Genomic DNA, 21,742 nt, shown 5'->3' with positions numbered 1-21,742 from the left:
GCTCATCACCATCAACCGCTCTCCCTGTGCTTCCCTGGTTCTTTGACTATTATGGTCATGTCGTTGTCTAGGGGGTGTATATACCTTGTGTGTGTTTTTAGACCTACAATCTCGTGTAACATGACCTTCCCTTAAGCAGTTGTAACACCTTCTTACTTTTGACCTATTCACAGGGGTTTGTGTCTTGCTTTTGGTGTTCCGGTCATGATTAATAGCGGACTCTTTCAAATCGGCCACTGAGATATCTCTCCAGTTAGGTAGAGAGGCTTGTATATTTGTTCTTAATACTTTCTTTAAACCATTTATTAACACATAAACTGCTACTTTCCTGTAGTGTACATTTGTCTTAATATCTTCTATACCAGTGTATCTAGCCATTTCCTGCAGTGCCTGATGAAAGTAATTAGAAGTGATTTCCCCCTCTCTTTGTCTTATGGAGAAGATTTCTTCCCATTCCACAATGGATGGGAAATATACTTCCAACTGTCGGTTGATCTGCTTAATACATTCCTGATTGTGTTCCTCCGTACAAGGTACCTCTGTGTCTAATTTACAATCAGCAATAAATTTTGCAGGGTCAACACTGGAGGGCAAACATGCCCTCAGCACTGTCCGCCAATCTTTGTTGGTGGGTTCTGTGGAGTTTCCTAGTTCTTTAATAAATCTCTGACATGAAGCTAGATCTTCCCTAGGATCAGGGAATTCAGACATGATTGATCTCAATTCTGTCCGGGACCAGGGACGGCGCATTGCACTGTCCCTGGCGGGAATGATTCCCTGAGCGTCAGTCTCCCCATTGGGGACTGTGATCACCCTGACAGGGCTAAGTTCAATTACATCATCTTGTGTTGGTTCTTCTTTATGAGGTACATTTGTTTGTGCGTGATATATAACACCGTACGTACCTGTGGACACGACCTCACCTGACCCTCCGTTAGGGGGTTTGATTATTGCCTTTACCGATTTGGTCGCGTCCACCTGGATGTCTTGTAGGATGGCTACTGGAAACGGTGCCGACATCGTGCTGGTTTCACTTTCTCGCTGGTAATCCTGAGGGGAGTTTAACATGGGGTGCAACTTGCACAGGTTAACATTTGTAATTTTGACACTTTCATTTTTATAAACATTATTACATTTGTTACTTTCAGTCTTAATACAGTTACTAAGTGCATTTTTATCGTACACCATCGTGCCATTCTCTGCAGCCATAATCCTCTCCATTGCCATGTCTCTCTTCAGAAGATGAGAGCCAGATATGTATGTTAAATTTCTTTGCATTTCACTTTCCTGTTGCCACAATTTTAAATAGTCATAATGTCTAATACGCCTTTTTGAAGATTTAATCAGGCAAACTCTTCTCTTTACATTCTGTAACACTTCTGGGTTAAAAGTACCTACCCGGGGAAACTTCTCCCCGTCATGCACAGTCATCCTTTCCCATTCATTGCACAACATTTCTGTGTGATGACCATATTTCTCACACATGATATACCTTTCCGACCCGATTGGTCGGTTTACCAAATCAACCTGAACCTCGGTTGATCGCCCCTTACCTGAACAACTGGCCCCCATCTTTGCAGGTGCTGCTTTCACTACCTCTGACTTCAAATCAGGGTCTTCGGCAACCCTAACAAAAACCAAGATGCCCGGGGTAAGGCTGCGGTGGGGGTTTTGCCTCGAGGTCCGCCCACTTAACTCCGCCCACGCTGGCCAATACGGCGACCAAAGTTCCCAGAGGTTCCGTACCCAACCTAGGGCACCTATGAACGTCTACTTGCTCGGGCGTGTGGGAGTATGTTACCCTCCCCAGCAAGTATCAGTCGTTGGAATGTCCCTGAGTGATCAGGCTACTTCCCTTAAAATAAAAAAATTACACAAATCACGTTAACAATGTGCAAGTAGCGTTCTTATGAATATTCAAGACACGCTAATGCACACAATCACATGCGGTACAATCGTATCTGCACACAAGCAACTAATCTTATGTGCGGAACGATCAGTGGAATCGAAAATTTCGGCTGCGAATTCCTTCAGCAATGAGCTTTGTTGGCCTATATGGGTCTCGCACCAACCCTCTTCGGTTGTGCTCTCTACTTCTAGTCTGCTGTACCTGAACCTCCTGGTCCTTGACCTCCTGGTCTGTTATGTACAGCAGACTCTACTGCTCATATTATGTCAAGACTAACAAGGGACGCCTCCCAAGCCACCCCACGCTATCACTCTTGCTGGTGTACCTCTTTCTAATGGCCTATGGTTCCCACATCCGTAAAAAAAGAGAAATCTTATATATACACACTCTTACATTCGAACACTCTTATTTCTGTACAGAATTCCTTTCATTCGGTATTAGCCTAACCCAGAAGAATTGCAACAGAGAAGGTTTTTTTTTCTTTTAACTTTAACTTTTGGATTTGAGATAGATTTGCATTATTATCGCGTTACTTCCTTATCACCTACTAAAAACAATACTATCGTGCGGTTTGTATTATGTGGGCGTATCCGTATGCTCCGTTGCGTAATATACGCTCCGTGCGTCGACACTTGCGTTGCGTACGCCCTGCCCTTGTAAGGACACGTGTACACAGACCAAGTACGTCCACAGTAACACACTACACGTTTATCAATGTAAATGATCTTTAACTGTAATCATTCACTGGACACCACCCAAATCTCCCTTGTATTTCTAGGCGAGACTGTGTGCGTGCCTTTACAATTATTCCCTTAAATATTACTTTTTATCTTTTAACTATTAATAACAACAAATGTCTCAGCACGTTATCACTAGTGTGTGGCAATCAGGAGAATGAGGTACGGACAAATAATACTAAACAAGAAATACAGGTGTGTGTGCTTATGCGTACGTTCGCAAAACAGAAACTAAACAGGTTTTAAAAGACAATAACGTACTGTTCCTACCTTCCGGTTCCGGATTCCTTCAGCACTCCTTACTAAGCGAAGCAGACGCTTATCTGGTCAGCACTACGAGGAATATTACCTCCCGCCCTTTGCTGACCGATAATGTCTGCTAAAGTTACCTAGTGCAGATATGTGAAGAGCGGCCGAGCCCCCAATTGATAAAGCCTACTGATTTATCCTATATTAAACACTCTAAAAGGTTAAGAGACTCAGTACGCTATTGGAGTATGTGGTACCGTAAGGGTACGCACTTAGCGTAGCGGACGCTTAGTTGTGGACGAGACGCACGAGCGTCACGTTCGCTCACGGCTTAATGCGTAGAGGCAAGCACGCTATAGGCTGCCGACTACCGTAATGATACGCTACCAGCATAGCGGACGCTCGAGACCACGAGGAGATCACAAGCGGCGCTGACGCTCACAGAATTAAACCTTAATAACTATACCATAAGTAATGTACTTATACTGTAAACCTTTGTGCAGTGATAAGGTGTAAATGTAACGCAGTGTAACCTTGTTAGTTTAAAAGCTGTATGAGCGTCCGTGACGCTCTGAGAACACTTAGCAATATAATAAACACTCAAATACCGGTCTAAGGTTCTAACACCTTTTAAGGGAGAGAATGAACGTTCAATTGCAAAAGAATACACAGTACAATTTATACACTACCAAACTAACATAAACCCCTAACAGAATTACTACACGTTAAAATACAATAGTGACACAATTACATTTAAGGGGAAAGAGAGAGAGAATGGCTTACAACATTAATAGGAGGTAAAATGGCTGCAGAGAACTTACGCACAAGGGGAAACAATCGCAAGCGCCTTCCTGGATATCCAGCTCCCGATTATCAGTGATGAGAACCGTTGAGAAGAGTAGAGTGGAGCTGGCCCAGGTCGGCTTGTCTTTATATACACTTACACACAGTACAGTACAATGGTTCCTACATTCTTATTGTTCATTGGACACAGGAATCCGTCTCCGCATTATAACAAAAGGTCATAGGTTGGTTCATACAGGTGGGCTGTGACTATTTCAAACTGCTCAGGTGGGAGGGGAACTCAGGTTTCCCGCCGCATGGGTAATAGACTGCAAATATAGTAAATGTCCATAAACTTCTTATAGTCATAACTATACGCACAAGCGATTAATCCGTTTCTAACCAACACCGGAATATTGCTAATTATATACCCTTCCGATGGATACTAAACACCACTGTGTAACCCCTGTCTGACCCTTCGTATCAAACAAAGAGGGATCTCTTTGTCTCTGAACATGCTACATTAACTAAACTTTCAGATTCTATCAACGGGACCATAATCTACAAAATACATTATATGACTAAAATATGTAACGATCGAGTCGCACGCTAGACGCACACAAACTCTACCGTAAATGCGCATACCGTGCGCCTGTGAGTGCACGCGACTGCGAGTATACGCACGCACGGGAGGGCTCATGCACGTGCAGCGGGCACACGCATGAGGTGCATATATGGCAATGTGCAGCGTGATATTTTTCTGACTTTGACAGACGCTTAATAATCCCCCTGGCCGACCTATCGTATTGGCCCAAAACTCGCTGTACCACACCATAGCAATTTTCCTTGATGCATATTTAAATCCTTGCATTCAGAAGTTGCCGTCCTATTTAAAGGATATTACATCTTTGTTGATTCAGTTGGATCAATTGCAATCATTACCAATGGACCTCACTATGGCCCTCATTCCGAGTTGTTCGCTCGGTATTTTTCATCGCATCGCAGTGAAAATCCGCTTAGTACGCATGCGCAATGTTCGCACTGCGACTGCGCCAAGTAACTTTACTATGAAGAAAGTATTTTTACTCACGGCTTTTTCTTCGCTCCGGCGATCGTAATGTGATTGACAGGAAATGGGTGTTACTGGGCGGATACACGGCGTTTCAGGGGCGTGTGGCTGAAAACGCTACCGTTTCCGGAAAAAACGCAGGAGTGGCCGGGGAAACGGTGGGAGTGCCTGGGCGAACGCTGGGTGTGTTTGTGACGACAACCAGGAACGACAAGCACTGAAATGATCGCACAGGCAGAGTAAGTCTGGAGCTACTCTGAAACTGCTAACTCGTTTGTAATCGCAATATTGCGCGTACGTCGGTCGCAATTTTAAGAAGCTAAGATTCACTCCCAGTAGGCGGCGGCTTAGCGTGTGTAACTCTGCTACATTCGCCTTGCGAGCGAACAACTCGGAATGAGGGCCTATGTGCAGTGCGGATGTGACTAGCCTCTATACCTGCATTCCTCACAATGCGGGTATAGAGGCAGTCAGGGAGTTAATTACTAACAACCCTACCTACACAGGTCCGCCAGTTGAATTGTTTATTTCTTTATTGACCTTAGTTTTAACGAGGAATTATTTTCTGTTTAATGGTCATATGTTTTTACAGAAGGCTGGGTGTGCGATGGGGTCACCTGTGGCCCCGGTGTATGCAAACGCCTTCATGTATCACATCGAGAGGTCCTTGTTCTTAGATGTATCAATTCAATCATCATTGATATTTTATAGACGCTGTATAGATGACCTTTTATTATTATGGCAATGCCCTCGTGACACTTTGTACACACTATTGGAGACGCATAACACATCGGATAGTGTAGTTAAGTTTACGCATCAGATTGATTCACATCAGATACACTTTTTGGATGTATTGATAACCTGTGTTGATGGCACTTTAAATACATCGCTATATACTAAACCTACCGACAGAAATTCCCTTCTTACTCATGATAGTTTCCATCCTTTATCTTTAAGGAAGGGGCTCCCCTACTCACAATTTCTGCGAGCACGCCGCATTACATCAGACGTGAGGGAAGCAGAATCAGCCTTTGAGAACATGCTATCTAAATTTGTCAATAGGGGATACACCATAAAAGAATTATTGTCATCTAAGGCCACAGTTATGAATAAATCTAGAGAATCTTTACTTTATGGCCCTACACACGCTAACCATTTGACAACTGAGGGAGCAACCCTCAGAATTCCTTGGGTTAACAAATATACAATGGCCACTGATTCTTCAACCAAACGAGCTAAGGCTTTATGGCCGATAGTCAGTACGGATAGTGAATTACCTGCACTTTAAACACCCGTTTATTGCCCAGTTACACTAGGGGTAAGAATATATCTGATAAAGTAGTCAAATTGGACGTCTCCCAGTTAATGAAGAAGCAACAATTGCACTTTTTAAGACCTAAGATTGGATGCCTCTGATGCTTGGGATGTGCCACGTGCAATACATTGATAACGGGCGCGACCTTCAGCCATCCACATACAGGTAAAGTCTTTAAGATCTTACATCGAGTAACCTGTACAACTACACATGTTATTTACATGTTGAAATGTCCCTGTGGTCTTGCCTATATTGGCAAGACCCAGAGACAGTTCCGGGAATGGATGGCCTTACACCATAGTGCCATTAAGCTAGCATTGGAAAAGGCAGCAGTGATCAATCAGTGGGCCGACACTGTGTAAAAGTGAGACACAGTATAGCGAGTATGAGGGCTATTATTATCGATCACGTTCCATTGTCACCCAGAGGCGGTAACAGGAACAGGACTCTCCTACAACGGGAGAGTAGGTGGATTTTTATTTTGAACACACTATCACCAGGAGGACTCAATGAGAATTTGGGTCTGCAATGTTATCTTTAATATAATAGGCTAGACTCATGTTTATTAAGTTGCTACTATACATGTTTCCGGGACCTTTTATTATGCTCAGTAAGAGAACGTTAGTATAACAAGTACTTCGTTTTTTTTGGTATTTCTATTATTGTTATAACAATCCTCAGCGATATAAGGTTTCACTAGATTTTGTTGGTGGAAGTTATTGATGTATTTAATGGTGGATTGTACTTGAAATTTCTGTTTTGTTATTGTTTAGCGTCTTCTAGCAACTATGTTGCAGCTTCCTGTGCACGGCCCGGTCAGCGCAGCCCTCTGGCGTCAGTTCCTGTGATGTTCGGCTGTTCGGGATCCGGTCCTGGCGGGGAGAGCGGCACTGATCAGGTGAGTGCAATAATCAATGTAATGACTTGTTTAGAGGCCTATATATGTCTGTATGTTTATTCACACTGCGTGAATGCTTGTCCCTGACGACGGGGCTAGTCCCTGAAACGCCGTTGGACGAATAAAGTACCAGTTTTAAAGATTCATTAAGTCTGTTTGAGTGCCGCTGATCTCCTGTATTTCTCTCATTTGGACCACGCCGATGGACCTATTGAGGGCACCACAGAAATTTACTTCAGTACCCATATAGGAGTGCCAGGCTATCGTCTTCTATATATACATCTATATATATATATATATATACATCTATATATATATATATATATATATATATATATATAAAAACAGCGCAGTCCTAGACCGGAGGTATATATCAGAACACTCGTACAATATATTCTGTAATAGGTACACTCTTACTTAACACGTAGAATACTTAAGGGTCTGTAAAGTCTCAGCATTGTAGACAGGCGGCTTTGTCCTGCAATACCAGAGACCCGTCGCAGCTATGTTCAGAAGATGGCACGCAGTGTCTCTGTCAGGAACTGAGGGAGAGTGTGAGACAGCGCCAGGATGGGAACTCTGTGAGGAGATGGCACCCTGGGCTGGGGAAGGGGCTACAGGTCAAGCGCTGACTCCCCCATGCTGGGCCCCACCGCCGGTACTATGGAGCCTTATCAATGGGTGCATTAGTACACCCAAGCTGAACTCCTATGCCCTGGCAGATATAGTGGGGTCCCTGCTCGGTAACAGTGTCTACAACAGCGTCGCAGTCCATCTCCCTAGACTGTTACAGGTACGCGATTTAGTGGCGGGTCCCACCTGGGAGACCCTCTTACCTCCTCCCTTCACAGCAGTCACGCGAACCAGCAGAGCATCTGCGACCGTGTGCCTAAGCCGAAGCGTCTCCGCTGCAAGTACCGGGGATCTGAGCCATGGCAGTATGCGATGCTGCTTGGGAGGTGACGGAGACGCAGGACTGAATGTCATCATGACATAACAGTGCTGCGTCCCTTGAAGTCTTCTTAGCTTTTTCAGGGCTGCCCAGTGCAGCCCACCTGTTAGGTGACCTGCTGCCTGCAGGCACCACTCGAAAATGAGCTCTCAGTGCCTGGAGGCGGGGGTTATAGAGGAGGCCCCAATGCATCCTGGGACAGTCAAAGCTTTGCCTGATGGTGCCTCTAGTCCAAGATCCCACTCTACACTCTGATGTATTCCCTGTGGAACACAGTGTACCCTGCTGGAGAACTATAATTGATTCAGCTTCCTTCATTACTGGTCAAATAATGTACAATGCTCAGGAAATTATCTCTTGGCTGTGAGGGGAGCATGTGCCACGCTTTAGAGGAGAGTAGGGAGCGGGCATCACAGCTTCTACTGTATAAAGGGGCCTACACATGGGGTGACTGTGCTGAGCGATCTGAGCAATGCTAGATCGCTCTAATTGCACAGCAAGATCGCTCAGCACACAGTTCTGCACAGCGATGTGTCCAGGGCTGGCTCTACCATTAGGCAGCTTTAGGAGGCTGCATAGGGGTGCAGGCCCCTGGAGGGCGCCACTGAATTCATCTAGCAAAAAACTGAAGGATATCTCTGTATGCGGCCTCCTCCTTTTACACTGTGCTGGCTGCTGCTGCTGCAAATCTAATCAGGTGCAGTCGCTGCTATCAGGCTGTCCCAACAAAGGGGTACATTTACTAAGATGTGAGTTCTAGTTAAGATGGGATGTTGCCCATAGCAACCAATCAGATTCCAGGTATTATCTTCTAGAAGGTGCTAGATAAATGAGAAGAAGAATCTAATTGGTTGCTATGGGCAACATCCCATTTTAAATAGAACTCCCATCTTAGTAAATTTACCCCGCAGTGTCTCAGTGCTTCCTCCGTACCGACATGTGTAACATCAAGTCAAGTGAAGGAATATAGGAGGCGAATGTAAGTATGGCTCCTGAGGGGCACACCCATAGCCCCTCCTCATAGCCCTGATGCAGCTCCCCCAGGCCCCTGGATCCAGGCTCTCTAGCAGCAAGCAGCACCTGACTACATGTCTGCACCCAGCAGTGTCGATGGGTAATTTTGTGACTTTGTTTACAATATACTTTTTCACTTTAAATGTCCTTGAGTGTATATGTATAATGAGGCAATTCACCCCAGCCCTCATAGTGGTTACTTGCACCTCCCATCAAAGAGGTGGTGGTGGTGGTGGGGATTGTAGGTTAGTGGGCGCTAGGCTATAGCTTTGCCTAGGGAGCACAGAGACCTTGCACCGGCCCAGATGTGTGCTGAGTGATCTGTCAGGGCCAGTGTTTTACGGTGAGAACACTGGCCCTGACAGGCGATCTGGCTAGATTTATCCTGCATGCAGGATCTTAATAGTCGGGCGATAGCGACATCTGAACATCTGTGTACTTGGGATATGCAGTACCTATCAGCCACATACAGTAATCACTGTTGAAGTCTAGTTCCAGTTTAAGAAATATAGCACCATAATTCTTTATTTACAGTTTCTTATATAGCGCAGCATAATTCTTTCCCATTGGTCTAAAAAATATTAGTTATTTTGTGTGCACTGTGCTATCACATAGAGCTGCCACTGCTATGATCGGGAAGGGTGAGGGAGGAGAATTGCTTGAGCTGTGCACACTGTGAGTGATTGTTGTCATTCTGTTGGGGGAGGAGAGAGCACACTTTAGGGGTCATTCCGAGTTGATTGCTAGCTGCATTTGTTCGCAGTGCAGCGATCAGGCTAAAAAATGGCAATTCTGCGCATGCGTATGCAGCGCAATGCGCACGCGTGACGTACGGGCACAGCGAACCATGCAGTTTTGCACAGAGTCTAGCGATGCATTTCAGTCGCACTGGTTGCCGCAGAGTGATTGACACGAAGTGGGCGTTTCTGGGTGGCAATTGACCGTTTCCAGGGAGTGTTCGGAAAAACGCAGGTGTGCCAGGGAAAATTCAGGCGTGGCTGGGCGGGTGTGTGACGTCACATCCGGAACTGAATAGTCTGAAGTCATCACAAGCGCTGAGTAGGTTTTGAGCTACTCTGAAACTACACAAAAACATTTTGCAGGAGCTCTGCGATAAAAACGTTTGCACTTCTGCTAAGCTAAAATACACTCCCAGTGGGAGGCGGCATAGCGTTTGCATGGCTGCTAAAAACTGCTAGCGAGCCATCAACTCGGAATGACCCCCAGAGCTGCATAATGCCTGGTGCTCAGACCTGCATTAAATGCATCACTCACTACAAGGATACTAAAGGTTATGATTTGTGACATGGATAGACAAGGATGGAAAAACTAAAAAAATATGAAAAAAATCCAAAAACTTTGTATTGACCATATGTGTATGTTGACCATTTGCTGCTGTGAGTAGTTGTGTCTTAATTTGGGAACAGCCAGTATATAATGAGTTGTCCAAGCTCATGGTAGTGTTATGTAGTTTCAGGGGTGGTGATACCTGCGCTCACCTAATGTCTAGGTTAGTGGTTTCCAAACTTTTTTGAATCACGGCGCCCCAGAATATCAGCATTTTTTTCACGGCACCCCTAGGCCAAAAATTTCTTATTGAGAAATTTAGAAAGAAATATTACATTAAGTAGATGGTGTTTATATGTCATCCTTATGATCATTTGTGTGGTGAGGGACAAGATTTGCTTCTGTTTGTCCACATAGTTTATGACTGGCAGCCACCAGCAATGGTTTTGCCTATTATATTTACCATTAATAATTTGAATTGGTCCTGGACCACCAACCCAGGGCACCCCTGCAAGTGTCCCGAGGCACCCCAGGGAGCTACGGCACACAGTTTGGGAACCTCTGGTCTAGGTGTATGTGTCTTATATTAGCAGGAGTGTACAATGGTGTATTTGTAGTGTTCTTTATTGAGACACAATGCTTAGGTCACATGCCTATAAATTATACACACACAGTGTATTTTATGTATGTTAATGGTTTAGCAGAAAATACATGGACTATAACTTGCATGCATAGCCAGATTAAGGGGGGATGCAGTGGATACTGTACCCCGGGCACCCCTCTGTCAGGGGGCCCACCAGTTAGAGCACAGTGTTATCACAGCTCTCCTGATTCCAGTCCCAGTGTGTAAGTAGTACAGAGGCTGCTGCTATTCTTGTATGTGACAAGTAGATTTTATTTTTCTATGTATATTTTAAGGTTGTTTAAGTTGTCTTTGTTCCACTACAAGAAAACTGTTGTCTCTCAATTAGGTGGAGCTATAAACAGTACCCAGACATTATTAAACTATTAGTTTAAATGTAATATACTCCTCCCTACATGACCCTTTCTAGGAGGGACAAAATACTCTTTACCTGGACTTACCTTTTAATTTATGATTGCAATCATCTGTGTTGAAATTCCTTTGTTAAAAATCAGTTTAACACAGGTGACACAAATCATATATTAAGAAGGAAGTCCAGGTAGAGAGCATTTTGTCCCACCTAGAATGGGAAATTTTGGGAGGTATGCACAATTGACTATACAACCCTCTCTTTACCCGGGCCCCCACAAACCTTAATCCGGCACTGCTTGCATGCACATGAATATACACAAGGCATGTGGGCCCGGTCCCATAGGTATCAAGTTGTCATTCTCCAAATCCCTGCTGGAGTAATGGGGCCTACACACGGAGCGATTTTATGTCATTTTCTAAGAGATCTTACTACATTTGACAAGATCGGCTTGAAAATGAGCACACATTGCTGTGTGTACAGGGACCATAGCGATAGCGATGCGCAGCCCCGCGTGTCACTATCGCTGGGCTATGTAGATCATGCATGCATGATAAATCTAGTTAGATCGCCAGTGTTCTCACCAGAGTACACTGGCAAGTCTTAATTAGTGTCACAATGGTTTCCAAACTTTATTGAATCACGGCACCCTAGAATATCAGCATTTTTTCAAGGTCTCCTAGTCCAAATGTTTCTTATTGATAAATTGAAAAAATGATATTAGATTACATAAATTGTGATAATTGTCATCCTCAAGGGCCCTACACATTTAACGATCCGCCGCCGAGCTGCCCGACGGCGGATACGGCCGACGGGCGACCCGGCGGCGATGGGCCAGTGACGGGGGGAGTGAAGTTTCTTCACTCCCCCCATCACCCGGCTACATAGAAGTGCAGGCAAATATGGACGAGATCGTCCATATTGGCCTGCATGCACAGCCGACGGTGCACCAGCGATGAACGAGCGCGGGGCCGCGCATCATTCATCGCTGGAGCCTCCACACTCAAAGATATGTAACCCTACCCTCAATACCTTGAACGAGAGCTGTCTATGTATTCTATTAAGGGATGGTTACCTAATAGCTGTGCCTCCACTCAAGCTATGTGTAGTATTTAACTACCGTTAAGGCTTGCTTGAGTAAGCCTGATCTCTATCCTTAGGGGATGATTCCCTTATATCATAGATATATTATCTAATATACCTGTCTCTTTCTTCCTGGATCTTCAGATCAACTTCCAGACGGACCAGACACACATGGAAAGTATAACACTTTAATGACCAGTACCAAATGGATTAAGTATACAATAACATTTCATCAATTACACATTCCCTTTTAAGTCATTAATCCATGCTAACCCCCGGTCAATTAGGCCTATACACAGTACCTGCATGCAATACAACAAATCCTTTTTCTTTTCAAGACACCCTTGGGTGTTAGAGTGACCCGGGTACTCTTAATATGATAGTGCACTATAAGGGCCCATAAACTTCCTAAAAATAACAGCAGTTAATACAGAATGTCTGACACTATGTTTTAGTATCAACTATCAGTTCTCCCTTCAGTTAAAGAGAAAGATGTTTGGCTCAGTCTACTTATGGTAGCGATTACTTTCTCCTATAAGGTTACTTATAGTTCCTCCTTGGCAGATAACAGAAAGTATCTATTTAGCTCATAGATAGTAACATCAACAGTTGATTACCAAGGAATCTGTATCCTTTCCTCAGTAAAAATGTTACCGTAGTTGTCCAGTATTAAACTAAACTCCTAAGAAGCTGGTATGATAAACCTTTGTTATGCTGCGTCCTTGTGTCCATTTGAAGTAGCTGATGCTTTCTATATTTCAGAGCATATATAGCTTTTCGATTCCTGTATGCCTCAAATTATTGTTGTCTCTTAGGATGAGTCTATATTAAATATATCTGCAAGAGATGGTTTCTCTTATCATAGTCACAGCGAGCTCAAATCCTTTAACTTTAAAACTAATAGTCTCTTACGTGTCAGTCCTTCTTACGGGTTCACGAATATACATATAACACAGTTGTATTAAAGTGCCACAAGCTAGTCCTTGAATCGGGATGATAGTCTAATCCTTTGTGGCTAAGAGGCTTTAACATCCATCCAATGTCACTGTAGTATGGCTACCTTTAATGTCCTTGCCTCTAATTCTGCTAATTCAGGGGCATAAATACACACATTAGGTGGCAGCTTTAGGGTGTTACTTTCTATTTAGCGCTGCGGAACAATGTCTCTGGCTCTCCTTTGACTGATGTGATGCTGATATATGGGGGAGCTTTAAAACTATTTATGAAGCGTTAAACAGTTCAAGTTTCACTCCACTCCTCCTGTTACATATATATACCCAGTGCTTTCTACCTTCTCCTTAGCACTATGATTAAGCCATACATGGAACTGTCATTATAGGTCACTCTGACTACTGTGACCCATTACTATCCTCCTGCTTAATAGCCATTATTGCGGCCTAGCCCTGGAGTCCTTAGTCCCAATATGAAATTGACTATGTACCATAGTCACCTATGGCTTGCTGTGCTTAGTGTAGGGGTAATATAAATGGCTGGATTATGCACTCACACTTCTACGATCTAGTGATGCTGCTGCAGGATGCTCCCCCGACTCCTCCCTTACACTGACAGCCATACAGAATGGAGCCTCTGCTGCTGGTCCTGGCTTCTTTGTTGTGGCTGTCAGAGTCTGTGCCGGTAATAGGAGGAACCCTCTCTGTCTGAGATATGAGTTCAGTAAGAATGGAGAATTTAACAGAAGAGGATATATACACTTGGTGTATGCAAAAAGAGAAAAATCCTAAAAAATGTATAGCAATAGGAGGAACCCTCTCTGTCTCCCTGTCATAGGTGCGCCCTTCCAATACTGCTGGGTGAGTTGGCTAGCGCTGATGCCGGGTTCTATGAACAGTGCTGAGTCTCAATGCTGCTGTCACCACCTTTACAGTAAGGAAGCCCTGTTCTGGCTACACACACTAAGCCCCCTCCGGCCGCCGCAATGTATACCGCTCAGCTCTAATGCGAGCGACGGCCGGAGCAGCAAAAAACTATGTCCTCTCACCAAGGGATATGCAGTCTCTCCCTCAGCTACACTCACAGCACCTCTCCACCCCTCTCTAGTAGTCACATGACCCACTCTGAGGTGATGCCCCGCCCACTGGCAATCACCCCACTAGGTGATTGACAGTTAGGAGCACAAGGACATTAACCCTTTAGATACACTGTGAAACCATAAAATAAGCCTTCATTGTATTCACCACTACATTTACATCAATGTACATACAATTACATATATGTGAACTGTATTATTTACCTCAAAACATGCATACAGTATTACAACATCCATTAACTTTTATATGAATAATATATATGCTTATACTCCATTTTAGTCACCATATTATAACTACCTCAGTATAAGTGTTGTTTAAACCCTAAATCAGGGTTACATTTCTCCCCCTGGTGCATTGTCACTGTTTAACATCTTTAGGTGCCAATGCACCATCTACCTTACTCACTATGCTAAAATAGTATATATTCATTCACATCCATTAGCAAGCCACCTCATCTCAACCATTTTAACTGTTGGCCAAATAGGGAGGGATGGAACTACATAGCCTTCATGCCTCCCAGGGATAGTGTTCTCTGATCGTGCTGGTTTCCCTTGCTCTTCTACACCTGATTTATTGACTTCTTTTAGTACTGGACTTCGGATGGAAGATTTAAGAGATTGTGCTAGGGTAAAGTTATCATGTACCTCACTACGATTGTCACTGAGACTAGTTTCTTTCTCTGACGAAGCTTCTAAAGTTATCAAGTCTTTAGCATCTGAATTTTCCGTTTCTTGATCCTGGGACTGATTTACTCTACCATTGAATCTCGAGAGAGGTCGGTAATGTAAGGTTGTAGAAGGATGACATGGAGCTGGATCTCTCCCTTGCCTTTGTTCTGAATATGCACTTCCTTCATCAACCGCTTTTTCTCGTGGTTGATAACAATAACTGTATGATCCTCGTCGGTTTGGAGCAAATCGACTCCCTTTCACTGGTACTCCACCAATGCCAGTCACATTTGCTGCATGTACACCCTTTTCCCCTTCCAACACTTCAAATTCTACTTTCTCTCCATCTCCTACACTGTACAACAGTTTTAGGGGGTTATTCTTCGTTATGGATGTCCAATGTACAAATATGTCTTCTCCGGTGTCATGCCTTTTAATGAAGCCATAGCCTTTCTTCACATGGAACCATATTACTGTGCCAGTCATTTTAAGAGACATATACTGTGTCCCTTTACTATCAACTTTATTCATAGAAGATTGTCTCAGCAATATACCATCCACTACCTCAGTCTGTAATGCTATGTCCTTAGTATCCGGTCGCATAGAAAATTCATGGATACGGTCTTCAGGACAGTTGTTTAGGAAGTTGGCATCCTTGAGTATTTTATTCTCAGATTCTAGCTGAGACAGTCTTTCTTTCATTTCATTCAGACAAATATGATCCTCCTTTTCAGTTTCTTTACCCACTTCCAATAATTCAGACAACTCAGTTATTTTTGATTCCAGAGAATGAATATTGTCTTCCTGCTGCTGGTACATTATCAACTTTTGTTGCTCCTGATCCACTCTGGTTTGTCTTTCATCAGATGCCATGGTTTCCATCTCTCTCTGTATAAACCAAAGTTCTCTTTCAAGCTCTTTGTTCCTCTCATCAATTTTGGTGTTAAACATCTGTTCTTCTTTTAGCTTCCATCGGGTTTCATCTAGAACCTCCAACAACTGATAAATATGTTTAGACCTGTCCAGTGCTATATGTCTTATCACCTCTATCGGGGTCTGTAGATCCACTGGGCTATCTCTTCTTGTTGGCTCCTCAATGGAAGTTGGAAACAGGGAAAGCAGGTCCTTCTGTTGATCTTTTGGAAGAGCTAATACTAATTGTCCATGTTTCTTATAATCCTCAGCTATTTGCTTTAGCACAGTTTCTAATCTCTGTATACCTACATCTATCTTCACTTCCCCTGGAACTCTCTCTTTCAGTGGTAGAACATTCTTATCTCCTTTCATTCCATAATCCATGTTAGCGACCAAAGTATGAGCAAGGTTGTCACTAACACCTCCCTCACTATCCTTTATGTGGGGATCAAGTCTGACTTTCTTGTCCTTTGATTTTTTCTTTCTCTTCTCCAACTCTACAGGGACATCAAATATTTTTTCATTTTTCACACCTAGGTTATTCACAAAAGTTCCCACAAACTTGCATGTCACCTCTTCCTTTAAGCCTGGTCCCTTATGGTACTCTTGTTTGTCCATACTTTTACATTCTCTATTGGCTTCAACTCTCCCAACTGATACAGCAATGGCTTTATGTCCAACCTTCTCCCTGTTCCTTTGCTTCTTTCCCATATTTGTATTTTATTTTTAGGGATGTGAGGACTTTATCAATAATAATTAATGGCAGCTGACACCTGTGGTGTAACAGGGCCTGAGTGTAACTTCTATCTCAGCAGTGCCTCCAAATGTAACCCTACCCTCAATACCTTGAACGAGAGCTGTCTATGTATTCTATTAAGGGATGGTTACCTAATAGCTGTGCCTCCACTCAAGCTATGTGTAGTATTTAACTACCGTTAAGGCTTGCTTGAGTAAGCCTGATCTCTATCCTTAGGGGATGATTCCCTTATATCATAGATATATTATCTAATATACCTGTCTCTTTCTTCCTGGATCTTCAGATCAACTTCCAGACGGACCAGACACACATGGAAAGTATAACACTTTAATGACCAGTACCAAATGGATTAAGTATACAATAACATTTCATCAATTACACATTCCCTTTTAAGTCATTAATCCATGCTAACCCCCGGTCAATTAGGCCTATACACAGTACCTGCATGCAATACAACAAATCCTTTTTCTTTTCAAGACACCCTTAGGTGTTAGAGTGACCCGGGTACTCTTAATATGATAGTGCACTATAAGGGCCCATAAACTTCCTAAAAATAACAGCAGTTAATACAGAATGTCTGACACTATGTTTTAGTATCAACTATCAGTTCTCCCTTCAGTTAAAGAGAAAGATGTTTGGCTCAGTCTACTTATGGTAGCGATTACTTTCTCCTATAAGGTTACTTATAGTTCCTCCTTGGCAGATAACAGAAAGTATCTATTTAGCTCATAGATAGTAACATCAACAGTTGATTACCAAGGAATCTGTATCCTTTCCTCAGTAAAAATGTTACCGTAGTTGTCCAGTATTAAACTAAACTCCTAAGAAGCTGGTATGATAAACCTTTGTTATGCTGCGTCCTTGTGTCCATTTGAAGTAGCTGATGCTTTCTATATTTCAGAGCATATATAGCTTTTCGATTCCTGTATGCCTCAAATTATTGTTGTCTCTTAGGATGAGTCTATATTAAATATATCTGCAAGAGATGGTTTCTCTTATCATAGTCACAGCGAGCTCAAATCCTTTAACTTTAAAACTAATAGTCTCTTACGTGTCAGTCCTTCTTACGGGTTCACGAATATACATATAACACAGTTGTATTAAAGTGCCACAAGCTAGTCCTTGAATCGGGATGATAGTCTAATCCTTTGTGGCTAAGAGGCTTTAACATCCATCCAATGTCACTGTAGTATGGCTACCTTTAATGTCCTTGCCTCTAATTCTGCTAATTCAGGGGCATAAATACACACATTAGGTGGCAGCTTTAGGGTGTTACTTTCTATTTAGCGCTGCGGAACAATGTCTCTGGCTCTCCTTTGACTGATGTGATGCTGATATATGGGGGAGCTTTAAAACTATTTATGAAGCGTTAAACAGTTCAAGTTTCACTCCACTCCTCCTGTTACATATATATACCCAGTGCTTTCTACCTTCTCCTTAGCACTATGATTAAGCCATACATGGAACTGTCATTATAGGTCACTCTGACTACTGTGACCCATTACTATCCTCCTGCTTAATAGCCATTATTGCGGCCTAGCCCTGGAGTCCTTAGTCCCAATATGAAATTGACTATGTACCATAGTCACCTATGGCTTGCTGTGCTTAGTGTAGGGGTAATATAAATGGCTGGATTAAGCACTCACACTTCTACGATCTAGTGATGCTGCTGCAGGATGCTCCCCCGACTCCTCCCTTACACTGACAGCCATACAGAATGGAGCCTCTGCTGCTGGTCCTGGCTTCTTTGTTGTGGCTGTCAGAGTCTGTGCCGGTAATAGGAGGAACCCTCTCTGTCTCCCTGTCATAGGTGCGCCCTTCCAATACTGCTGGGTGAGTTGGCTAGCGCTGATGCCGGGTTCTATGAACAGTGCTGAGTCTCAATGCTGCTGTCACCACCTTTACAGTAAGGAAGCCCTGTTCTGGCTACACACACTAAGCCCCCTCCGGCCGCCGCAATGTATACCGCTCAGCTCTAATGCGAGCGACGGCCGGAGCAGCAAAAAACTATGTCCTCTCACCAAGGGATATGCAGTCTCTCCCTCAGCTACACTCACAGCACCTCTCCACCCCTCTCTAGTAGTCACATGACCCACTCTGAGGTGATGCCCCGCCCACTGGCAATCACCCCACTAGGTGATTGACAGTTAGGAGCACAAGGACATTAACCCTTTAGATACACTGTGAAACCATAAAATAAGCCTTCATTGTATTCACCACTACATTTACATCAATGTACATACAATTACATATATGTGAACTGTATTATTTACCTCAAAACATGCATACAGTATTACAACATCCATTAACTTTTATATGAATAATATATATGCTTATACTCCATTTTAGTCACCATATTATAACTACCTCAGTATAAGTGTTGTTTAAACCCTAAATCAGGGTTACAGATATGAACGGTATCTCATTCATTAATGAACGAGATCGTTCATATCTTTGACGATTATCGGCCAGTGTGTAGGGCCTATTAGATTCAGTTATGTGGTGGTGGACATAGTTGTGGTTCTAATTGCCCAATAATTTACAATTGGCAGCCAGTAGCACTGGTTTTGCCTATCACTTTGACAATAAATAATTTATTTTGGTTCTGGATCACCAACCTGAGGCACCACTTCAAGTGTCTCGCAGCTTGAGATCCACTGGTGTAGTAAAAGTTCCTCAGGACCCTTCTTGGGTGTCTTGTTCTGGAAGGCCAGAGTCTTGACCTGCCAGATACAATAATTAAACCAATTCTGAACCAGAGTTGTGTTTTTTACCTTTAGGCAAGGGTCTGAAAGTGAGCCTTTCCTTGCCACAGCTCTGTGCCACTGTCCCTGATGGTGCCGATCTTAACTGAGATATTATAAATGGAGGAATGGGAGAGGGGGAATGACTGGAGCATTGGTAACAATAACGTAAGTGAGTAGTAGAGGAATACTGTAGGTAGGTTACTCCAAATAAATGTGGTGAATGTGTTCCCTAATAGTGGGATATGTTATTTACTGGATTATGGAGGTGCTCCCAGGAGAGTATATAGAACAAATTGTAAGCAAAGGAGAGATAGAATGTACTTTCTTTGTGGGGTACTTACCTTCCGTTGATTTTAGACGAAACTGTGCATAAAATTTAACTTTTATTACTTTTCTCCAAAAAAGGATATTCTCAAAAACAAGTACAAACTCAACACATATTACAAAAGCACATGTAACGTATAACATGTAATAATTAGTACTTAATGGTACTGTTTGGTAATTGTACCTGTAACTATTTATGCTACAAGATAGTGTCCCATCAGGGCCTGATTAAGGGGTCCAGCCGCCTTAGGCTAATACAGAAGTGGCCGCCCTCCCATACATTAATTAGAATTTTTCTTACCTACGTGCTAGTGCCAGGGATTATGTGCTCATTGCCAGGGGTTACATATGCTCATTGCCACGGGTTACATATGCTCATTGCTATAAGAGTACATGCTCAGTGCCAGGAGGTAATGGTCTAGTAATACCTCTAGCATCTGTCTCCTAGAAGGCAGCTGCCATTTTTGAAGGGCCATCTTCCATGCATTCTGCATGGAATCTGCAGAGACCCACCCCCCTTCCGCCGCTGCGGCTTCCAGTAGTTGCGTCTAATGTGCCAGTGCTGCACCTCTCCAGAACCTAGCCCTCCAGGCTACAGACTGATCAGCCTATTGGTTGATCAGGCTCTGGGTCTCATGTTTCTTTTAAAAAAAACCATGATGTTCTAGAAAACAAATTAATTCCTCGTTTCCCCTATGTGTTGAGTCAAGCAATGGGTCAACTTGTAAAAGGAGATGAAAGTGGGTGCAGATCAAGTATTGGTATATGTATATGAAATAAATGGTTTACAAGAAAATTATGATATTATTACAGGTTGAGTATCCCATATCCAAAATGCTTGGGACCAGAGGTATTTTGGATATCGGATTTTTCCGTATTTTGGAATAATTGCATACAATAATGAGATATCATGGTGATGGGACCTAAATCTAAGCACAGAATGCATTTATGTTACATATACACCTTATACACACAGCCTGAAGGTCATTTTAGCCAATATTTTTTATAACTTTGTGCATTAAACAAAGTGTGTCTACATTCACACAATTAATTTATGTTTCATATACACCTTATACACACAGCCTGAAGGTAATTTAATACAATATTATTAATAACTGTGTGTATTAAACAAAGTTTGTGTACATTGAGCCATCAAAAAACAAAGGTTTCACCATCTCACTCTCACTCAAAAAAGTCCGTATTTCGGAATATTCCGTATTTCGGAATATTTGGATATGGGATACTCAACCTGTAATACATACTGTACTGTATAAATCTATTATTGAATTTAAAAAAAAAATTCACACAGATACTTGGATTTGAACCCCAAGCAGCATCTATGATATGCAGTGACTTTACCACTGCACCACAATAACTGTAGGTGAAAAACCACTGTCTTTTGATTCTTACATAGCAAAACTGGACTGACACTTCACCATTTTCCAATTAGATTTCAAAAACTGAAAACAGTTTTCAACAATTGCTAGTATCAGATGGTGATAGCAGTTACAGTAGGACCTTTTACTGTACAGTATGTGTAGGTAAAGTCTGCAGGCAATTTTATCAGCCTACCTGCATTATCACAGGATACAATCTTCCGCTCAGACTTTCTGCTTACACAGTTTCTGAAAATGCCACCTGCTGTCTGAAAAGTGGTACTGCACTATATTTCAGACGCTTTACACATGGCCTGCCATGTATGTCTTGGCAAGAAAGATTATCTAGTGCCATGAATGGCAGGCCATGACACTTTTTTCAGAAAGGTAATTGTGGACAGATCTGTAGTTTATGTTGATGAAAAAGGTCACAGTGTAGCAGTCCCTGTAGTTCAACAGTGCGATTCTGCACCGTTGCTCTTGCCCATTTTATAAAACCTTTATTTGCTCCATTAAGAGCCCTGGTGTTATGTTCTCCAGCCACATCTTTGTAAAATAAGCCTGTGGTCAAAGAGTCAGAGCTATAATTCAATATAGTCTCAATGTAGGCTTGATAGGT

The 21,742-nt window shown here is 42.9% G+C and overlaps 1 protein-coding gene across 2 annotated transcripts in view; it reads left to right on the top strand.

The window, feature by feature from the left end:
• LOC134965534 (nicotinamide N-methyltransferase-like) overlaps window positions 1–21,742 on the top strand; it is a 303,295-nt gene that overhangs the window by 143,420 nt on the left and 138,133 nt on the right. Inside the window, exon 1 of one of the 2 annotated variants that reach the window (XM_063941915.1) lies at window positions 6,846–6,960. The exons of the other annotated variant lie outside the window; for it this stretch is intronic. The gene's annotated coding sequence lies outside the window, so the exon portion shown is untranslated. Of the gene's footprint in view, window positions 1–6,845; window positions 6,961–21,742 lie in introns of those variants that run through there. 2 annotated transcript variants of the gene reach the window in all.

This window comes from Pseudophryne corroboree, chromosome 10 (genome assembly GCF_028390025.1).
Source record: "Pseudophryne corroboree isolate aPseCor3 chromosome 10, aPseCor3.hap2, whole genome shotgun sequence".
NCBI lineage: Eukaryota > Metazoa > Chordata > Amphibia > Anura > Myobatrachidae > Pseudophryne > Pseudophryne corroboree.
Note: the sequence above shows the minus strand (reverse complement) of the source record. Positions and strands in the feature narration are given on the sequence as shown.